Below are 22,279 nucleotides of genomic sequence, written 5' to 3'. Positions count from 1 at the left end.
GGGCGAGGATGTTAGTCCTGTAGGTGGGAAGTACAGTGCCTGCACTCTGAAGGATGAGTGAGAATGTTACAGTCCTGGAGGTGGGAAGTACAGTGCCTGCACTCTGAAGGATGAGTGAGAATGTTACAGTCCTGGAGGTGGGAAGTACAGTGCCTGCACTCTGAAGGATGAGTGAGAATGTTACAGTCCTGGAGGTGGGAAGTACAGTGCCTGCACTCTGGAGGATGAGTGAGAATGTTACAGTCCTGGAGGTGGGAAGTAAAGTGCCTGCACTCTGAAGGATGAGTGAGAATGTTACAGTCCTGGAGGTGGGAAGTACAGTGCCCGCACTCTGAAGGATGAGTGAGAATGTTACAGTCCTGGAGGTGGGAAGTACAGTGCCTGCACTCTGGAGGATGAGTGAGAATGTTACAGTCCTGGAGGTGGGAAGTAAAGTGCCTGCACTCTGAAGGATGAGTGAGAATGTTACAGTCCTGGAGGTGGGAAGTAAAGTGCCTGCACTCTGAAGGATGAGTGAGAATGTTACAGTCCTGGAGGAGGGAAATAAAGTGCCTGCACTCTGAAGGATGAGTGAGAATGTTACAGTCCTGGAGGTGGGAAGTACAGTGCCTGCACTCTGAAGGATGAGTGAGAATGTTGCAGTCCTGGAGGTGGGAAGTACAGTGCCCGCACTCTGAAGGATGAGTGAGGATGTTACAATCCTGGAGGTGGGAAGTACAGTGCCTGCACTCTGAAGGATGAGTGAGAATGTTACAATCCTGGAGGTGGGAAGTACAGTGCCTGCACTCTGAAGGATGAGTGAGGATGTTACAGTCCTGGAGGTGGGAAGTAAAGTGCCTGCACTCTGAAGGATGAGGGAGAATGTTACAGTTCTGGAGGTGGGAAGTAAAGTGCCTGCACTCTGGAGGATGAGTGAGAATGTTACAGTCCTGGAGGTGGGAAGTAAAGTGCCTGCACTCTGAAGGATGAGTGAGAATGTTACAGTCCTGGAGGTGGGAAGTAAAGTGCCTGCACTCTGAAGGATGAGTGAGAATGTTACAGTCCTGGAGGTGGGAAGTAAAGTGCCTGCACTCTGAAGGATGAGTGAGGATGTTACAGTTCTGGAGGTGGGAAGTACAGTACCTGCACTCTGAAGGATGAGTGAGAATGTTACAGTCCTGGAGGTGGGAAGTACAGTGCCTGCACTCTGAAGGATGAGTGAGAATGTTACAGTCCTGGAGGTGGGAAGTAAAGTGCCTGCACTCTGAAGGATGAGTGAGAATGTTACAGTCCTGGAGGTGGGAAGTAAAGTGCCTGCACTCTGAAGGATGAGTGAGAATGTTACAGTCCTGGAGGTGGGAAGTACAGTGCCTGCACTCTGAAGGATGAGTGAGAATGTTACAGTCCTGGAGGTGGGAAGTAAAGTGCCTGCACTCTGAAGGATGAGTGAGAATGTTACAGTCCTGGAGGTGGGAAGTAAAGTGCCTGCACTCTGAAGTATGAGTGAGGATGTTACAGTTCTGGAGGTGGGAAGTACAGTACCTGCACTCTGAAGGATGAGTGAGGATGTTACAGTTCTGGAGGTGGGAAGTACCGTGCCTGCACTCTGAAGGATGAGTGAGGATGTTACAGTCCTGGAGGTGGGAAGTAAAGTGCCTGCACTCTGAAGGATGAGTGAGAATGTTACAGTCCTGGAGGTGGGAAGTACAGTGACTGCACTCTGAAGGATGAGTGAGAATGTTACAGTCCTGGAGGTGGGAAGTAAAGTGCCTGCACTCTGAAGGATGAGTGAGAATGTTACAGTCCTGGAGGTGGGAAGTAAAGTGCCTGCACTCTGAAGGATGAGTGAGAATGTTACAGTCCTGGAGGTGGGAAGTAAAGTGCCTGCACTCTGAAGGATGAGTGAGAATGTTACAGTCCTGGAGGTGGGAAGTAAAGTGCCTGCACTCTGAAGGATGAGTGAGAATGTTACAGTCCTGGAGGTGGGAAGTAAGTGCCTGCACTCTGAAGGATGAGTGAGAATGTTACAGTCCTGGAGGTGGGAAGTAAAGTGCCTGCACTCTGAAGGATGAGTGAGAATGTTACAGTCCTGGAGGTGGGAAGTAAAGTGCCTGCACTCTGAAGGATGAGTGAGAATGTTACAGTCCTGGAGGTGGGAAGTACAGTGCCTGCACTCTGAAGGATGAGTGAGAATGTTACAGTCCTGGAGGTGGGAAGTACAGTGCCTGCACTCTGAAGGATGAGTGAGAATGTTACAGTCCTGGAGGTGGGAAGTACAGTGCCTGCACTCTGAAGGATGAGTGAGAATGTTACAGTCCTGGAGGTGGGAAGTACAGTGCCTGCACTCTGAAGGATGAGTGAGAATGTTACAGTCTTGGAGGTGGGAAGTACAGTGCCTGCACTCTGAAGGATGAGTGAGAATGTTACAGTCTTGGAGGTGGGAAGTACAGTGCCTGCACTCTGAAGGATGAGTGAGAATGTTACAGTCTTGGAGGTGGGAAGTACAGTGCCAGCACTCTGAAGGATGAGTGAGAATGTTACAGTCCTGGAGGTGGGAAGTACAGTGCCTGCACTCTGAAGGATGAGTGAGAATGTTACAGTCCTGGAGTGTTACAGTTGTGGAGGTGGGAAGTACAGTACCTGCACTCTGAAGGATGAGTGAGGATGTTACAGTTGTGGAGGTGGGAAGTACAGTACCTGCACTCTGAAGGATGAGTGAGGATGTTACAGTTCTGGAGGTGGGAAGTACAGTACCTGCACTCTGAAGGATGAGTGAGGATGTTACAGTTCTGGAGGTGGGAAGTACAGTACCTGCACTCTGAAGGATGAGTGAGGATGTTACAGTTCTGGAGGTGGGAAGTACAGTACCTGCACTCTGAAGGATGAGTGAGGATGTTACAGTTCTGGAGGTGGGAAGTACAGTGCCTGCACTCTGAAGGATGAGTGAGGATGTTACAGTTCTGGAGGTGGGAAGTACAGTGCCTGCACTCTGAAGGATGAGTGAGAATGTTACAGTTCTGGAGGTGGGAAGTACAGTACCTGCACTCTGAAGGATGAGTGAGGATGTTACAGTTCTGGAGGTGGGAAGTACAGTACCTGCACTCTGAAGGATGAGTGAGGATGTTACAGTTCTGGAGGTGCGAAGTACAGTACCTGCACTCTGAAGGATGAGTGAGGATATTACAGTTCTGGAGGTGGGAAGTACCGTACCTGCACTCTGAAGGATGAGTGAGAATGTTACAGTTCTGGAGGTGGGAAGTGCAGTGCCTACACTCTGAAGGATGAGTGAGGATGTTACAGTTCTAGAGGTGGGAAGTACAGTACCTGCACTCTGAAGGATGAGTGAGGATGTTACAGTTCTGGAGGTGGGAAGTACAGTACCTGCACTCTGAAGGATGAGTGAGGATGTTACAGTTCTAGAGGTGGGAAGTACAGTGCCTGCACTCTGAAGGATGAGTGAGAATGTTACAGTTCTGGAGGTGGGAAGTACAGTACCTGCACTCTGAAGGATGGGTGAGGATGTTACAGTTCTGGAGGTGGGAAGTATAGTACCTGCACTCTGAAGGATGAGTGAGGATGTTACAGTTCTGGAGGTGGGAAGTACAGTACCTGCACTCTGGTGGATGAGGATGTTACAGTTCTGGAGGTGGGAAGTATAGTACCTGCACTCTGAAGGATGAGTGAGGATGTTACAGTTCTGGAGGTGGGAAGTACAGTACCTGCACTCTGAAGGATGAGTGAGGATGTTACAGTTCTGGAGGTGGGAAGTACAGTACCTGCACTCTGAAGGATGAGTGAGAATGTTACAGTTCTGGAGGTGGGAAGTACAGTACCTGCACTCTGAAGGATGGGTGAGGATGTTACAGTTCTGGAGGTGGGAAGTACAGTACCTGCACTCTGAAGGATGAGTGAGGATGTTACAGTTCTGGAGGTGCGAAGTACAGTACCTGCACTCTGAAGGATGAGTGAGGATATTACAGTTCTGGAGGTGGGAAGTACCGTACCTGCACTCTGAAGGATGAGTGAGAATGTTACAGTTCTGGAGGTGGGAAGTGCAGTGCCTACACTCTGAAGGATGAGTGAGGATGTTACAGTTCTAGAGGTGGGAAGTACAGTACCTGCACTCTGAAGGATGAGTGAGGATGTTACAGTTCTGGAGGTGGGAAGTACAGTACCTGCACTCTGAAGGATGAGTGAGGATGTTACAGTTCTAGAGGTGGGAAGTACAGTGCCTGCACTCTGAAGGATGAGTGAGAATGTTACAGTTCTGGAGGTGGGAAGTACAGTACCTGCACTCTGAAGGATGGGTGAGGATGTTACAGTTCTGGAGGTGGGAAGTATAGTACCTGCACTCTGAAGGATGAGTGAGGATGTTACAGTTCTGGAGGTGGGAAGTACAGTACCTGCACTCTGAAGGATGAGTGAGGATGTTACAGTTCTGGAGGTGGGAAGTACAGTACCTGCACTCTGAAGGATGAGTGAGGATGTTACAGTTCTGGAGGTGGGAAGTACAGTACCTGCACTCTGAAGGACGAGTGAGGATGTTACAGTTCTGGAGGTGGGAAGTACAGTACCTGCACTCTGAAGGATGAGTGAGGATGTTACAGTTCTGGAGGTGGGAAGTACAGTGCCTGCACTCTGAAGGATGAGTGAGAATGTTACAGTTCTGGAGGTGGGAAGTACAGTACCTGCACTCTGAAGGATGGGTGAGGATGTTACAGTTCTGGAGGTGGGAAGTATAGTACCTGCACTCTGAAGGATGAGTGAGGATGTTACAGTTCTGGAGGTGGGAAGTACAGTACCTGCACTCTGAAGGATGAGTGAGGATGTTACAGTTCTGGAGGTGGGAAGTACAGTACCTGCACTCTGAAGGATGAGTGAGGATGTTACAGTTCTGGAGGTGGGAAGTACAGTACCTGCACTCTGAAGGACGAGTGAGGATGTTACAGTTCTGGAGGTGGGAAGTACAGTACCTGCACTCTGAAGGATGAGTGAGGATGTTACAGTTCTGGAGGTGGGAAGTACAGTGCCTGCACTCTGAAGGATGAGTGAGGATGTTACAGTTCTGGAGGTGGGAAGTATAGTACCTGCACTCTGAAGGATGAGTGAGGATGTTACAGTTCTGGAGGTGGGAAGTACAGTACCTGCACTCTGGTGGATGAGGATGTTACAGTTCTGGAGGTGGGAAGTACAGTACCTGCACTCTGAAGGATGAGTGAGGATGTTACAGTTCTGGAGGTGGGAAGTACAGTACCTGCACTCTGAAGGATGAGTGAGGATGTTACAGTTCTGGAGGTGGGAAGTACAGTACCTGCACTCTGAAGGATGAGTGAGGATATTACAGTTCTGGAGGTGGGAAGTACAGTACCTGCACTCTGAAGGATGAGTGAAAAGGAATGATGACTAAAGTATTTCTTCTTCCGGTCACTCTGCCTCGGTGGGAGACAACCGGTGTCTTAAATAACACATAAAAGGATATGTAAACAAAGAGGACATTTTTACTAGTCAGGACCTTCAATTAAACCGAAATTTATTACCTTAAAAATTTATTCTGATAAATTAAGACAAGATAGACAAATTGGTTGACAGATTAAACAATAGTTTTAGAAGCTGCTGAATCTTGTTTCTAGAAGACCCTTGATGCTGATGAAGGGCTCTTGATCCACTGATTCAGACTGGATGGCCTCCTATTCCCCACGAATATATTAATTCATGGGGATAAACAATGATTTATCCTCGATGTCCATATCCGCCTCTCCTGCCGTGGCCTCCACCATGTCGCCGGCGACCTGCCTCGGCTTCAGGGTGACCCAACACTGCTGTGGCAGCCAGAAGGCAGGCTGCCACTACCACCATCACCACCTGCCAACCACAATTACTATTATCGTAGTGGATAGCAATATATCTAGTTTTAATATAGGCATATACAGCCTTGGTACAGTCTTGAGAGTCTTGATACAGTCTTGATACAGTCTTGATACAGTCTTGATACAGTCTTGATACAGTCTTGATAAAGTCTTGATACAGTCTTGATACAGTCTTGATTCAGTCTTGATACAGTCTTGTTACAGTCTTGATACAGTCTTGATACAGTCTTATGCAGTCTTGATACAGTCTTGATACAGTCTTGATACAGTCTTGATACAGTCTTGATACAGTCTTGATACAGTCTTGATACAGTCTTGATACACTCTTGAATCTTATTAGAACCAGCTGGCCCAGTGGTTAGCGCACTGGCCTGCGAGTTGTAAGACTCACTTGCCTTGAGTTCAACTCCTACCCGTTCGAAAATAAGTGTAAATTTACATGTTAGCTGAGACAGGCAGGGGATTCGAAGCTGGGGTTTGGCTACTAGGTTTAAATACAGGGTACGTGGCTCTGCGCGTGTGGAGAGTATGTTGCATGGGTCAGAATCCTCAGCTGGTCTGAGATACAGTGTTTGTCAATTATTATATATATATACAATGCGGTAAATCTATGGAGGCTGGATTCCTCACGAGATGAGAGATAGACACAGTACATAAGTGTACGTAGACAAATGGTTCAGAGAACCGACAAGTGTACGTGTCTAGATACGCTATTTTTTGAGATATCAGTAACTAATAAGGTAATATTTGACGTACTACGGGAAGAAAGTGAGAGGTACTGACCGAGAAGAATTTCATGGTGAGATGTTGTTGACACAGACGCTGAGATGGCAGATGCTGACGCAGATGCTGGCGCAGATGCTGACGCAGATGCTGGCGCAGATGCTGACGATTTGTTGATACAAATACTGAGATGAATGCTACTGCTTCTGCTTGAGGAGACTTGCTGACTGCTTCTACATGTGTTGCACTCAACATATATATATATACGCCAATGCATTCCCCTGCGGTCCCCAGTGCACCGATTTCCAAGTGAGTTACCCAAGATGTGGTTACGTTACTCATTACGAATGTGGTGTTGACTACAATAATATAACACACACACACACACACACACACACACACACACACACACACACACACACACACACACACACACACACACACACACACACACACACACAAGGGAAACACAAGGGAAACAGAAATAATAGGAAGACCAAGACGAGTCCTTGGTTTACCCGAAGGTGTAGGGAGGCAAAAGCTAAGTGCAACAGAGAATGGAAAAGGTACAGGAGGCATAGGACCCAGGAAAACAAGGAGATTAGTAGAAGAGCCAGAAACGAGTATGCGCAGATAAGGAGGGAGGCCCAGAGACAGTATGAAAACGACATAGCATCGAAAGTCAAATCTGACCCGAAACTGCTGTATAGCCACATTAGGAAGAAGACAACAGTCAAGGACCAGGTGATAAGGCTGAGGAAAGAAGGTGGGGAACTCACAAAAAACGATCAAGAGGTATGTGAGGAGCTCAACACGAGATTTAAGGAAGTATTTACAGTAGAGACAGGAAGGACTCTGGGGGGACAGACCAGATGGGGACACCAACAAGGAATACACCAACAAGTGTTGGACGACATACATACAGATGAGGAGGAGGTGAAGAAACTGCTAAGGGACATCGATACCTCAAAGGCAATGGGACCGGACAACATCTCTCCATGGGTCCTTAGAGAGGGAGCAGATATGTTGTGCGTACCACTTACCACAATCTTCAACACATCCCTGGAAACTGGGCAACTACCTGAGGTATGGAAGACAGCAAATGTAGTTCCCATTTTCAAAAAAGGAGACAGAAAAGAGGCACTAAACTATAGACCTGTGTCATTGACGTGTATAGTATGCAAAATTATGGAGAAGATTATCAGGAGGAGAGTGGTGGAGCACCTGGAACGGAACAGGAGTATAAATGCCAACCAGCACGGATTCACGGAAGGCAAATCCTGTGTCACAAACCTTCTGGAGTTTTATGATAAAATAACAGAAGTAAGACAAGAGAGAGAGGGGTGGGTTGATTGCATCTTCTTGGACTGCAAGAAGGCCTTTGACACAGTTCCTCACAAGAGATTAGTGCAGAAGCTAGAGCATCAGGCGCATATAACAGGAAGGGCACTGCAATGGATCAGAGAATACCTGACAGGGAGGCAACAACGAGTCATGGTACGTAATGATGTATCACAGTGGGCACCTGTGACGAGCGGGGTCCCACAGGGGTCGGTCCTAGGACCAGTGCTATTTTTGGTATATGTGAACGACATGACGGAAGGGTTAGACTCAGAAGTGTCCCTGTTTGCAGATGATGTGAAGTTAATGAGGAGAATTAAATCTGATGAGGACCAGGCAGGACTTCAAAGAGACCTGGACAGACTGGACACCTGGTCCAGCAAATGGCTTCTCGAATTTAATCCTGCCAAATGCAAAGTCATGAAGATAGGGGAAGGGCACAGAAGACCACAGACAGAGTATAGGCTAGGTGGCCAAAGACTGCAAACCTCACTCAAGGAGAAAGATCTTGGGGTGAGTATAACACCGAGCATGTCTCCGGAAGCACACATCAATCAGATAACTGCTGCAGCATATGGGCGCCTGGCAAACCTGAGAACAGCATTCCGACACCTTAGTAAGGAATCATTCAAGACACTGTACACCGTGTATGTCAGGCCCATACTGGAGTATGCAGCACCTGTTTGGAACCCGCACTTGATAAAGCACGTCAAGAAACTAGAGAAAGTACAAAGGTTTGCAACAAGGTTAGTTCCAGAGCTAAGGGGAATGTCCTATGAAGAAAGATTAAGGGAAATCGGCCTGACGACACTGGAGGACAGGAGGGTCAGGGGAGACATGATAACGACATATAAAATACTGCGTGGAATAGACAAGGTGGACAAGGACAGGATGTTCCAGGGAGGGGACACAGAAACAAGAGGCCACAATTGGAAGTTGAAGACACAAATGAGTCAGAGAGATAGTAGGAAGTATTTCTTCAGTCATAGAGTTGTAAGGCAGTGGAATAGCCTAGAAAATGACGTAGTGGAGGCAGGAACCATACACAGTTTTAAGACGAGGTTTGATAAAGCTCATGGAGCGGGGAGAGAGAGGGTCTAGTAGCAACCGGTGAAGAGGCTGGGCCAGGAGCTAGGACTCGACCCCTGCAACCACAAATAGGTGAGTACAAATAGGTGAGTACACACACACACACACACACACATTAATTTTTCCTAGTTATCATGGGTTATAATTAATAATAATTTCGCTTATTATTATTATTATTATTATTATTATTATTATTATTATTATTATTATTATTATTATTATTTTATTATTATTATTATTATTATTATTATTATTATTATTATTATTATTATTTTATTATTATTATTATTATTATTATTATTATTATTATTATTATTATTATTATAATTATTATTATATTTTTGAGGAAGCTGAAAAACCGTAGGAGTCACACATATGCACACATCTCCATGTACACACCTGTGTACGCACCCCGGTACACCAGCACAGCCAGTGTTGGTGTACAGGGGTGTGTACTCCAGTGTACGCTGGTTAGTGACCACCAAGGTCACTTAACCAGCGCACACTGAATTACTTTTACCAAGCTGTGGTTACAGCTGTCACGGAGACCTGTCTGTGGTAACAGCTGTTACAGACCTCCACCAACTGGTCACTGTCGTAACGTAACTTCGTCGTAAGCGCCTGCGTAACTCTGAGTTATATTTAGCGACGTTGACTGCTGTTGCTAGGTCTGTGTTATGTGTGGTCGTTCGAATTATTATTATTATTATTATTATTATTATTATTATTATTATTATTATTATTATTATTATTATTGTTATTATTATTATTATTATTATTATTATTATTATTATTATTATTATTATTATTATTATTATTGTTATTATTATTATTAATTATTATTATTATTATTATTATTATTATTATTATTATTATTATTATTATTATTATTGTTATTATTATTATTAATTATTATTATTATTATTATTATTATTATTATTATTATTATTATTATCATTATTATTATTATTATTATTATTATTATTATTATTATTATTATTATTATTATTATTATTAACACAAGTGTGGTCTCCCACCAGGGCAGGGTGACCTGAAAAACAAGGAAGCACGTTCACCATCATTCTTTCAGTAGTTAATCTTTATTCACACTCTACACAAAACTAATAATTTATTCAGTATCGGAGTCATTTTTGGCGTCTTCACATAATATACAAAACCTACATCCATCCTGTGGATGGTAGTGGCTAGTTTATTGTGTACCTCATGTGCATCCTGTGGATGGTAGTGGCTAGTTTATTGTGCACCTCATGTGCATCCTGTGGATGGTAGTGGCTAGTTTATTGTGTATCTCATGTCCATCCTGTGGATGGTAGTGGCTAGTTTATTGTGTACCTCATGTCCATCCTGTGGATGGTAGTGGCTAGTTTATTGTGTACCTCATGTCCATCCTGTGGATGGTAGTGGCTAGTTTATTGTGTACCTCATGTGCATCCTGTGGATGGTAGTAGCTAGTTTATTGTGTACCTCATGTCCATCCTGTGGATGGTAGTGGCTAGTTTATTGTGTACCTCATGTCCATCCTGTGGATGGTAGTGGCTAGTTTATTGTGTACCTCATGTCCATCCTGTGGATGGTAGTGGCTAGTTTATTGTGCACCTCGTGTCCATTCTGTGGATGGTAGTGGCTAGTTTATTGTGTACCTCATGTCCATCCTGTGGATGGTAGTGGCTAGTTTATTGTGCACCTCGTGTCCATCCTGTGGATGGTAGTGGCTAGTTTATTGTGTACCTCATGTCCATCCTGTGGATGGTAGTGGCTAGTTTATTGTGTACCTCATGTCCATCCTGTGGATGGTAGTAGCTAGTTTATTGTGTACATCATGTCCATCCTGTGGATGGTAGTGGCTAGTTTATTGTGTACATCATGTCCATCCTGTGGATGGTAGTGGCTAGTTTATTGTGTACCTCATGTCCATCCTGTGGATGGTAGTGGCTAGTTTATTGTGTACCTCATGTGCATCCTGTGGATGGTAGTGGCTAGTTTATTGTGCACCTCATGTCCATCCTGTGGATGGTAGTGGCTAGTTTATTGTGTACCTCATGTGCATCCTGTGGATGGTAGTGGCTAGTTATTGTGCACCTCATGTCTATCCTGTGGATGGTAGTGGCTAGTTTATTGTGTACCTCATGTCCATCCTGTGGATGGTAGTGGCTAGTTTATTGTGTATCTCATGTCCATCCTGTGGATGGTAGTGGCTAGTTTATTGTGTACCTCATGTGCATCCTGTGGATGGTAGTGGCTAGTTTATTGTGTACCTCATGTCCATCCTGTGGATGGTAGTGGCTAGTTTATTGTGTACCTCATGTCCATCCTGTGGATGGCAGTGGCTAGTTTATTGTGCACCTCATGTGCATCCTGTGGATGGTAGTGGCTAGTTTATTGTGCACCTCATGTGCATCCTGTGGATGGTAGTGGCTAGTTTATTGTGTACCTCATGTCCATCCTGTGGATGGTAGTGGCTAGTTTATTGTGCACCTCATGTACATCCTGTGGATGGTAGTGGCTAGTTTACTGTGTACCTCATGTCCATCCTGCGGATGGTAGTGGCTAGTTTATTGTGTACCTCATGTCCATCCTGTGGATGGTAGTGGCTAGTTTATTGTGCACCTCATGTGCATCCTGAGGATGGTAGTGGCTAGTTTATTGTGTACCTCATGTCCATCCTGTGGATGGTAGTGGCTAGTTTATTGTGTACCTCATGTCCATCCTGTGGATGGTAGTGGCTAGTTTATTGTGTACCTCATGTGCATCGTGTGGATGGTAGTGGCTAGTTTATTGTGTACCTCATGTGCATCCTGTGGATGGTAGTGGCTAGTTTATTGTGTACCTCATGTGCATCCTGTGGATGGTAGTGGCTAGTTTATTGTGTACCTCATGTCCATCCTGTGGATGGTAGTGGCTAGTTTATTGTGTACATCATGTCCATCCTGTGGATGGTAGTGGCTAGTTTACTGTGCACCTCATGTGCATCCTGTGGATGGTAGTGGCTAGTTTATTGTGCACCTTATGTGCATCCTGTGGATGGTAGTGGCTAGTTTATTGTGTACCTGGTGTCCATCCAGTGGATGATAGTGGCTAGTTTATTGTGTACCTCATGTCCATCCTGTGGATGGTAGTGGCTAGTTTATTGTGTACCTCATGTCCATTCTGTGGATGGTAGTGGCTAGTTTATACTGTACCTCATGTCCATCCTGTGGATGATAGTGGCTAGTTTATTGTGCACCTCATGTCCATCCTGTGGATGGTAGTGGCTAGTTTATTGTGCACCTCATGTCCATCCTGTGGATGGTAGTGGCTAGTTTATTGTGTACCTCATGTCCATCCTGTGGATGGTAGTGGCTAGTTTATTGTGTACCTCATGTGCATCCTGTGGATGTTAGTGGCTAGTTTATTGTGTACCTCATATATCATATTATTGCATTAGTTTTCCTTATAGGCGGCAATCTAACCTAGCATACAGCAAACTAACCTAACCTAACCTAACCTAACCTAACCTAACCTAAGCTAACCTAACCTAACCTAACTTAACCTAACTTTACCTAACCTAATATAACCTAACCTAACCTTACCTAACTTAACTTAACCTAACCTAACCTAACCTAACCTAACCTAACCTAACCTAACGTAACCTTACCTAACTTAACCTAACCTAACCTAGCCTAACCTAACCTAACCTAACCTAACCTAACCTAACCTAACCTTACCTAACTTAACCTAACCTAACCTAACCTTACCTAACCTAACCCTACCTAACTTAACCTAACCTAACCTAACCTAAGCTAACCTAACCTAACCTAACCTAACCTAACCTAACCTAGCCTAGCCTTACCTAACTTAACCTAACCTAACCTAACCTAACCTAAGTTTACCTAACCTAGCCTAACCCAACCTAACCTAACCTAACCTAACCTAACCTAACCTAGCCTAACCTAACCTAACCTAACCCAACCTTACCTCACCTAACCTAATCTAACCTACTCTAAACTAACCAAACCTAACCTAACCTAGCCTAACCTTACCTAACTTAACCTAGCCTAACCTAACCTAACCTAACCTAACCTAACCTAACCTAACCTAACCTAACCTAACCTAACTTTACCTAACCTAACCTTACCCAACCTAACCTAACCTAACCTAAACTAACCTAACCTAACCTAACCTAATCATACCTAACTTAATCTATCCTAAAATAACCTAACCTAACCTAACCTAACTTTACCTAACCTAACCTAACCTAACCCAGCTCAGCCTAACCTAACTTAACGTAACCTAACCTAACCTTACCTAACCTAACCTAACCTAACCTAACCTAACCTAACCTAACCTAACTTTACCTAACCTAACCTAACCTAACCCAGCCCAGCCTAACCTAACTTAACCTAACCTAACCTAACCTTACCTAACCTAACCTATCCTAACCTAACCTAACCTAATCTAACCTAACCTAACTTAACCTAACCTAACCTAACCTAACCTAACCTAACCTAACCTAACCTAATCTAACCTTACCTAACCTAACCTAACCTAACCTAACCTAACCTAACCTAACCTAACCTAACCTAACCTAACTTTACCTAACCTAACCTAACTTAACTTAACCTAACTTTACGTAACCTAACCTAACCTAACCCAATCCAACCTAACCTAACCTAACCTAACCTAACCTATCCTAACCTAACCTAACTTTATCTAACCTAACCTAACTTAACCTACCCAAACTTTACCTAACCTAACCTAACCTAACCCAGCCCAGCCTAACCTAACCTAACCTAACCTAACCTAACCTAACCTAACCTAACCTGACCTAACCTATCCTAACCTAACCTAACTTTACCTAACCTAACCTAACTTAACCTAACCTAACTTTACCTAACCTAACCTAACCCAGCCCAGCCTAACCTAACCTAACCTAACCTAACCTAACCTAACCTAACCTAACCTAACCTAACCTAACCTAACCTAACTTAACCTAACCTAATCTAAATTCTTAGGAGAAGTATTTTTCCTAAGAATTTAGAACCAAATGTATTTTGATTTAGAAGTCTTTTAACGCTTCACATAATTCTAAAGGAAGATATTAAATCTTCTGTATTTTTTTCTTTCGTAAGGGATCTGGGGTCACATTTTCGTTAAGTGGTGAGGATCTGGGGTCACATTTTCGTTAAGTGGTGAGGATCTGGGGTCACATTTTCGTTAAGTGGTGAGGATCTGGGGTCACATTTTCGTTAAGTGGTGAGGATCTGGGGTCACATTTTCGTTAAGTGGTGAGGATCTGGGGTCACGTTTTCGTTAAGTGGTGAGGATCTGGGGTCACATTTTCGTTAAGTGGTGAGGATCTGGGGTCACATTTTCGTTAATTGGTGAGGATCTGGGGTCACATTTTCGTTAAGTGGTGAGGATCTGGGGTCACATTTTCGTTAAGTGGTGAGGATCTGGGGTCACATTTTCGTTAAGTGGTGAGGATCTGGGGTCACATTTTCGTTAAGTGGTGAGGATCTGGGGTCACATTTTCGTTAAGTGGTGAGGATCTGGGGTCACATTTTCGTTAAGTGGTGAGGATCTGGGGTCACGTTTTCGTTAAGTGGTGAGGATCTGGGGTCACATTTTCGTTAAGTGGTGAGGATCTGGGGTCACATTTTCGTTAAGTGGTGAGGATCTGGGGTCACATTTTCGTTAAGTGGTGAGGATCTGGGGTCACATTTTCGTTAAGTGGTGAGGATCTGGGGTCACATTTTCGTTAAGTGGTGAGGATCTGAGGTCACATTTTCGTTAAGTGGTGAGGATCTGGGGTCACATTTTCATTAAGTGGTGAGGATCTGGGGTCACGTTTTCATTAAGTGGTGAGGATCTGGGGTCACGTTTTCATTAAGTGGTGAGGATCTGGGGTCACGTTTTCATTAAGTGGTGAGGATCTGGGGTCACATTTACGTTAAGTGATGAGGATCTGGGGTCACATTTTCGTTAAGTGGTGAGGATCGGGGGTCACATTTTCGTTAAGTGGTGAGGATCTGGGGTCACATTTTCGTTAAGTGGTGAGGATCTGGGGTCACGTTTTCATTAAGTGGTGAGGATCTGGGGTCACGTTTTCGTTAAGTGGTGAGGATCTGGGGTCACATTTACGTTAAGTGGTGAGGATCTGGGGTCACATTTACGTTAAGTGGTGAGGATCTGGGGTCACATTTACGTTAAGTGGTGAGGATCTGGGGTCACATTTACGTTAAGTGGTGAGGATCTGGGGTCACATTTTCGTTAAGTGGTGAGGATCGGGGGTCACATTTTCGTTAAGTGGTGAGGATCTGGGGTCACATTTTCGTTAAGTGGTGAGGATCTGGGGTCACGTTTTCATTAAGTGGTGGGGATCTGGGGTCACGTTTTCGTTAAGTGGTGAGGATCTGGGGTCACGTTTTCGTTAAGTAGTGAGAATCAGAGTCGAGAATCCTGATGTAATAGTGAGTGTAATCAACGTTTTACGTTATTTAGGAAACTGTGAGGATAATCACACCTAGTGCAACTAATTACCTACCTGGATGTTAGTTACCTTCCACCTGGTGCTCGTGTTCACATAGCAGTAAGTAGGTACCTGGGTGTTAGTCACCTTACACTTGTTGTTCCTGCTCACCTATCAGTAAGTAGGTACCTGGCTGTTAGTTTCCTTTCACCTGGTGTTCCTGTTCACCTAGCACTAAATAGGTACCTGGGTGTTAGAGTGTTGGGAAGGTATGTGCTACACAAGTAATATTGTTGACAAGTCGTTACCAAGATTACAGAGGTGATATATCGCTTGTTCTAGGCAAAGTAGGGCTCTTTAGAGGCCTCTTTAGAGGCCACGAGGCCACGTAATCCTCTCAATAGGCCATGAAATCATGTAGGCTCCTCGAGTCTTACCTCATTCGCATTCTCCTAGGCCGACTCCTTGCGCCAAAATCTACGACTTTCCTCTAACCCCTTCTGGCTTGGGCACTGACTTTAAAATCTGGCTTTGGTAATAAAGTTAGGTCAAACACATGTGCAAACTTAACAAATCCCAACAAAAAGATTATTTTTTTCATCACTCTTGATGCGAGAATTATCTTTGAAATGAGCTGAGATAGTGTGACATCTCTTAGCTTATCAACTGAGCTGTGTAAGAGCTAAAAGCGTTAAAAACAGTTTTAATAGCGGCTATTGTAACGTGGAGTTAATGCTGCTATTAGTCATAAGTGACCAATTTATTTAGCTACCACAACAAACAACATGTGACCGAATCCACTTTAATGATGGGAGAGTCAGCCCAGTCACTGTTGTCTGTGATGATGGCAGCAGCAGCAGCAATACTAGTAGAAACAGTAATAAACAATACTATATAACAAGGTCACATATATGTACTGTAAGTACTGTTTGGTTAATATTGTTATGCTTTCCCACATTAACCTTAAAACCTTAAAATTAACCTTACTGAATAACACGACTACCAGCTGGAACCTAGAGAGTAGTAGTAAATATAGTGGAATATAAGGCTACTTTAGTGAAAAGCTGTGTTCCTCAAGGCAGGGTACTCGCCCCACTCCTCTTCCTCATCCTTATATCTGACATAGACACGGGCACAAATCACAGCACTGTATCATCCTTTGCAGACGAGATTAGAATCTGCATGAGAGTGTCAGTCACAGAAGATACAACGATCCTCCAGGCTGATATAGACCAAGTCTTCAAGTTTGTCACTTACAGCAGTACCTACCTGGAGTCTACCTGGAGGATATTCCGGGGGTCAACGCCCCCGTGATCCGGTCCTTGACCAAGCCTCCCCGTGGATCAGGGGCTGATTAACCAGGCTGTTGCTGCTGACCGCACTTTAGGTAACTGTCCAGCTCCCTCTTGAAGGCATATTAAATGAGGACAAATATCAGATACTACGTACGGAAGGACTGTGGAAATAAAAATATGATCGATTTGGAAAGTAAACTGAGATTACTCCGTAGTGCTTAAGTCTAATAAGAGAGACCTAGGAGTGATAATGTCAGTTCCCACGCTGAGGGAGCACAACAAAATTATCACAACCGCAAGGAAAAAAAAGTTATAATTAGAATCTTTCAAAACAAGACATGTCAAGCAAGTGATGATAATTTTTACGTCACTTGTTCTCTCTCTCTCTCTCTCTCTCTCTCTCTCTCTCTCTCTCTCTCTCTCTCTCTCTCTCTCTCTCTCGGCTGGAGTATTGTTGTGTACTAACAGCCTCCTTCAAGACAAGCAACGTTGCTGAACTGGAAAATATACAGAGAGCCTTCAAAGCTCACTTAAACTCAGTCAGTCATTTAAAGTCCCTAGAACTGGACTTCTCAGTACGTACCCCAGAGAGATACATCATAATCTACACCTGGAAGTTGCTGGAGATATTGTTACCAAACCTACACACCGAAATTACTGCTTATCAACACAAGAGGCTTGGCAGACGGTGCGGGTTACCTGCAGTGGGTAGCAATGAGTGCAGTGAGAGAGAACTCAATTAGTGTAGAGGGACCACGACTCTCCAGCACCCTTCATGCATTATGATAATTACCAACAGACTATTGGGTGTCTTTAAGAGGTAACGTACAGGTAACGTACAGGTAGCTACAGGCAACTTACAGGTAACTTACATGTAACTTACAGGTAACCTGCCATAGATAACACATCCACCAGAGTAACCAGGTCCCTCCTAATCTCCCTCCTTCTGTCCCTTTTTCCCTCCCTTCCTTCATCCTCCATCCTTCCATCCTCCATCCTTCCATCCCTCCCTCCCATCTATCTTATGAATCAACAACAGACCACCCGGGGCAGGTAGGGCATCAACAACAGACCACCTGGGGCAGGCAGGGCATCAACAACAGACCACCTGGGGCAGGCAGGGCATCAACAACAGACCACCTGGGGCAGGCAGGGCATCAACAACAGACCACCTGGGGCAGGCAGGGCATCAACAACAGACCACCTGGGGCAGGCAGGGCATCAACAACAGACCACCTGGGGCAGGCAGTATCATGTGGGAGTTCGATACGTGGATTAGGGTAGAAATACTCACGTAGGCTGTTATTACGTATAATCGTAGATATGTGGAGAGAACCCGCAGCCGTTACCTGTCTCCTTGGTTACACTCGTAAAACTGACTAGCCGGCTGGCCAGTACCCCGTAGTGGGTCTTTTGAAATAATGTCAGCTCAGCACAGACCGTGACTCAAGACGGTTGGTCGTTGAGTCAACGGACAGGTTACTGGTAACTGGTTACTGGTAACTGGTTACTACTACTGAGAGCTCGGCGACGCTAACGTATGTCGTCCCGACATACAACTAATACAAACTAGAGATGGCAGGTATACGGCTTGGGCTGATTCTATACAATGTCAAAGTACACAACATGAAACATTATAGATACATAAGTAGAACATTGGAATGAAAGCTTACGTAACTGAAACTGTAATGTAATACAAGGTATACTATAGTACAACTTAAAACTCAACAAATGAACAACGAACTCAACATTGAGATTACAAGTGATAAAAACAAAAATTTTGATCGATCGATCTGTATTCATGTGATCTACGGATTCTGAGGAAGGAATATATACAAAGAAAGAGTGTTTAACAGAAAAGCAGATTCGGTGCACGCAAATCTAGACTGTTAACTCTCAGAATGCGGAGAGAACATGAACACAAAAAAAAAAAATTCTTGAATACTGATAAGTTGATACTGTAATTATTCATCTATACAGGTTATTTACATTTAACCCCAACTCTGCTAGGGTGAGATTGGCATATGCAGAATGGGTGTCATCTCTGGGAGGATCAAACTCTGTAGCATTGGCTAACTCATGCTGTATTTGAGGTAAATCTGAATTGGAAGTTACAAATGATACTTGAGGATTTCTCAATACCTGTCGTGTACGTAGGGAATAACGACATTCAGGTTGATCATCTGACTGAGTATCAGAGGAAGAGAGTACAGGATCAGGAGGATTGTCAGAGTCTGTCACATTAGTCTGGGTTGGAACATCATTATCATCACATACTAACTTCATATGATCCAAATGCGATTCTTTATACTGACCAGTACTAATCTCTCTAACCTTATACTTATTACCAGTGATATGTTCAACTACGCGATAAGGACCAACAAACTTTTGATCAAGCTTTGGCATTGCAGACGTTTTGTTAAAATTAGTCAGCATAACTCTCGAACCTACTTTGATTTTGGATGGCTTTACTCGAGTATTTGCGACTCTTGTAAATTCTGCTGTTGATTTATGAAGTGTTTCACGGATTCTTCTAAAAACACTTTGAGCTAAGCTGGTACGAGTTGCTACGAAATCATCAGGGTTGTAATTTGGTTTCGGATTAGAATATAACAACTCATAAGGCAAACGTTTATCTACACCATACAATGCATAATGTGGAGTGTCACCTATAGAAACATTGTAAGCAGAATTTATAGCACACTGCACATCAGGTATAACTTCATCCCAAGTTTCACTATTGGGATTGATAGTGGCTCTCAAGACATCAAGTACTTTCTTATTGGTTCGTTCCGCTAACCCATTGCTGGCAGGATGATGAGGAACAATGGTGGATTTAGAGATCTTGTACAAGGTACACAAATTTTCAAGAATTTCATTACAGAATTCACCTCCATTATCTGTTACTAGGGACTTAGGGGTGGTATGCCTGCAGATAATGCGTTCTTTAAACGCTTTAGCTACTGTCTCGGCAGTCTTATCTGCAATAGGAACTAACTCACAATATCTGGTGAAATGGTCTACCATAACACACAGATGTTTGTTACCTTGGAGGGAACATCGGAAATTAGTTAACAAATCTAGCGCAACTCTTTCCCAAGGTTCGCTAGTAGTTGGATACACTTGGATTGGATTAGGACCATTAGCATTGCCTTTATGTTGCATGCAGACACTACATTTCTTAACATACTCAGAAATATCAGTTGCCATACGAGGCCAAAAGTATTTCAATCTGGCTTGTTTTACTGAACGATCCATACCAGGGTGTGCAACACCTGGTACATCGTGAACTAGCTGTAAGGCTACATTCACTAGTGACTGTGGAATTACTAACTGGTATACTCTTCTGCTAGGAGTACCCAACTCGGCTGTTCGATACAGTAATTCTTGGTTCATGAGAAAGTCACTGATGGGAGCTGGTGGCTTCACAGTCAGAATAAGATCTTCCTGGAGCAGGAATCGAATCACACCAGACCACATGGGATCTGTTCTTTCTTACTGGAGGAATGAACAAACTCGGTGAAGTGGATACTCCCCCCGGTTGAAAAATTAACGCTATAACACGCAATATGAGCAAGGGAGAACGAATCTACTATCTCAAACTACAAGCACAATGAACACGGTGAACAATGCTGATATACTGAGTCGCACACAGTGACACGAGGTATCAACTATAAAGAAACTACACTTACAAACTTTAACAACGTGGAAGTTACTCGAGAAATAACTTCTTACAATGCACTGATTACTGTCAACTAGGATGGGATCACAATCTGAAACACAAGGGACAACAACAACACTCAAGTGAGCACACTAGCCACAGAAACGTCTTTCTGCACGGCTTGTGGCATCAGCAAGAGATGGCATAACTCGTTGCAAGTAAAGTTCTTCTCAAAGCGTCCCCTGGGAAGGAACGAATACTTGAACAAGTCGCCATCGCAAGGATAGTAGCACTATCCTGCGTGCATGATATTGTGGCTGGAGTCCAGACAGGAGTGACAGTATTACTAGTGCCTGACCGCTCGGTTACGTTAATAAGTAATTCACGGATCTATAGGAACTTAATCTGAACTTCACATTTCGCAGCACTTTAACAAATCTCAGATACAAGCTGTGAGAACAAACACATTGCTCGAGGGCTAGGTATTGTCTGTCAGTCAGTAAGGGAATGTAAGGACTGATGACAGGACCAGCAGTAGTAGCCTGAGAGGTCTGAGTGTCGACATTCACTAAAGTATCACTTGACGGTATGTGAGACATAATGGCAAAGTAACACGAGAACAAATAAAGCAAAAATAATGAACAATAAAATGGTATAAAATTCTAGAATTGAAATGAAAAGATATACAACTAATTCTGCAGAATAATGTCTAAATACACTGCAAGAGGAAGGAAAACTCAATTTAAAGGACTATTGACCAAGAAAAAAAAATTTACATTGAAATATACAAGTAAAAATATTACTGGAGACTGAATTAAATTCAAAATGAGCTGTCTTTACTCTTGCTACTAAAGAAATTAATTAATTAAATTATTTAAATCAATGTGAAAGTGTAAAATAAAATTATTAAATTGTTAACTGGGAAATTTTAAATATTTTCTAAGAATGCATAGACAAAATTAAAATATAAATCATAAAAATAGCAATAAAAGAAAATAATTCACTGCAGAACAGTTCAACAAAATAATTCACTTCAGAACAAGTGCAACAAAATAAGGTGTAGAAACAATCACTGCAGTAATAAAGTGTCACTGGGAAAACTCAGGTAAAATAATGAATTAAAATATGAAGACCAAAAAAAAAAATAAACTGATTGAACACTTTAACTCTTAATTGTAAATTAGACAAAACAATTTACTCAAACAGAGTAAGAAAAACACTTTACGTTAAAAGTAATTGAAATTGCATCAAGAGTGAATTTGTTCAAGAATTATAAAAAATAAAACACAGGAACAAAACAGGGAATATAACACTTACAGTGACGGAGCACCCAACAGTATTAGTTTATTCTTACAACAAATTCCTGCTGTGACTGATACAACAAAATCTTGCTGTGACTGATACGACAAAAATTTGCTGGCAAAAATAATGGTACACAGTCTGCGAAAAAATTAGAGGAATGAGACACTGTTGGCATACGAAAAAAAAAGACACACATAGAAATAAATTGATAATTTGGTATGCTGAAAGAATACAATAAAAAAAAATGAATCACTTCACACAGGGCGACTGACTGGTACACTACACAATAATACTTACTACAGACAGGAGTAGCATAAGGAAAAACACAGAATAAAAATATAAGATAAGTAAAAACACTGAAAAATATTGTAAAAATTAACGAGTCAAAGAATACTGCATTTACACTGAAAAACACAAGGTTTAGAGTACACAAGCAATTTACTATAAATGTCTCACACACGCAAATGTCTTTAAATGCAAGAAAAATGTCTCAAGAAAATTATCACTGAAGTCGGGAGTAGGAGACGGACGGTGAGTACTGGTGGGGGCGGGT

The 22,279-nt window shown here is 43.2% G+C and overlaps 1 long non-coding RNA gene across 1 annotated transcript; it reads right to left on the bottom strand.

Annotated features, from left to right (window-relative positions):
- Positions 1–5,508: 5,508 nt before the first annotated feature.
- Positions 5,509–6,873, bottom strand: LOC138851922 (uncharacterized). The gene is made up of 2 exons (XR_011391493.1): positions 6,630–6,873; positions 5,509–5,841 (listed from the first exon to the last, which is right to left on the bottom strand). It is a non-coding gene; the product is annotated as an uncharacterized lncRNA (long non-coding RNA).
- Positions 6,874–22,279: the final 15,406 nt, after the last annotated feature.

Source organism: Cherax quadricarinatus, unplaced genomic scaffold (genome assembly GCF_038502225.1).
Source record: "Cherax quadricarinatus isolate ZL_2023a unplaced genomic scaffold, ASM3850222v1 Contig2820, whole genome shotgun sequence".
Taxonomy (NCBI): Eukaryota; Metazoa; Arthropoda; class Malacostraca; order Decapoda; family Parastacidae; genus Cherax; species Cherax quadricarinatus.
The sequence above is the reverse complement of the archived record's forward strand: the minus strand, read 5'-3'. Positions and strand labels throughout refer to the sequence as shown.